General features: G+C 53.4%; 1 protein-coding gene across 1 annotated transcript in view; it reads right to left on the bottom strand.

Annotated features, from left to right (window-relative positions):
• Nucleotides 1-1,315, bottom strand: part of PPARD (peroxisome proliferator activated receptor delta) — a 79,631-nt gene that overhangs the window by 5,804 nt on the left and 72,512 nt on the right. The gene's annotated exons all lie outside the window — the stretch shown is intronic.

The following is a 1,315-nucleotide window of genomic DNA, read 5'->3' as shown; positions in this document are numbered from 1 at the left end:
GCCCGACCAGGAAGTGACCTTGGCAGAGCCAACTCCTGAAGGAGGTGGACCGCAGAGATGCTGTTTCCCAAAAATGGCCTGTCTTGTCCCAGTGCCTGAACTTCCTACCTTTAGTCATCCTAGGGTGTAAGCAGCCCCCCTCAGACCACAGACAGGGAGGAGGGCTCCCTCAGTGTCCCTGAGCCCTGGGAGGGGAAACTTGTGCTCTGGGAGGGTGAAGCTGCTTTATCTTTCTCAGTAGTCTCTGTCATCTCCTGATACATTCTACGTGAGCCCACTCATTGCTGGGTGCCCCCGACTAGTACAGGACATAAGGGCGACAAGGCCCCGGACTTTGCCATTAGGACATGGTCGTAGCCCTGCACAGAGAACTGTGCACGTATTGGGCACTCAACTACCACCTGTGGAATGACTGAGTCCCCGGGAGGCAATCCCAAAGCTGCCAGGCTGTCCTGGCCTCAGTCCCAACTGGCTGGCAGGCTGGGCAGGACTCATCACTCTTGGTGGCAGATACTGGGGCAGGGAGGGCTTCTGGCACTTCCTCCTTTGATCGGCGTCGGTCTGTACGCACATTTGCTTTGTGGCACTTCTTGTAATCGGTGTGGTTTTTGTGGCTCGCATGTCTGCCTCCTCTGCTAGACTCAGAACATCTCTAACTACGTTCTCATTAGATTTCAAAGCCCACTTCCACCACTGACTGGTCCACAGTAACCGATCGCCTTAGATCTTTGCCATATCTAGGTGGTCCCCGGTGGCCCATGATGCTTGGCAGGTGTCTGATCATCTGGCGCTGCTGGCAGTGCATGTGGCATGCCACCCTATCTGTTCATTCCATAGACATTTGATGAGCACCTGCTGTGTGCAGGGCAGGACCCATACCCTGTCCTCAAATAGCTGACCGCACAGGAGAGGTAAGGAAACTAGAACACAAGGCAGAGAAGGGCAACACCAGCTGAGGGACAGGTAGAGTGGAGAGGATTTAGAAAGAGCCATCGCTCGTGCATGAAGCTGTCCAGGAACGTGACTGCTCCCCTGTCTGGGCTCAAGGATGAGGGCTTTGGACGGCCTCCAAGACTGCTTCTGTGTGGTAAAAGCGTGGACTCAGGAGTCCTAGCTCTAGCTCCTAGGCCTCAGTTTCCTCCTCTGTAAAATGGAGATAAAACAGCGATTCAACATTATCTACCTCAGAGAGTCAGAGCGAGGAATAAAAGAACAGTAGGTGCTGAATAAATATCAGCTGTTAGGATGATGCTTCTTAGAAAGCCACAGTTCTGTGGTTTCCAAGCTATGTGCCTTTCCCTGCTTCTGGCTGTTC

Source organism: Trichechus manatus, unplaced genomic scaffold, assembly GCF_000243295.1.
Source record: "Trichechus manatus latirostris isolate Lorelei unplaced genomic scaffold, TriManLat1.0 scaffold00261, whole genome shotgun sequence".
In the NCBI taxonomy this organism is placed as follows: Eukaryota; Metazoa; Chordata; class Mammalia; order Sirenia; family Trichechidae; genus Trichechus; species Trichechus manatus.
The sequence above is the reverse complement of the archived record's forward strand: the minus strand, read 5'-3'. Positions and strand labels throughout refer to the sequence as shown.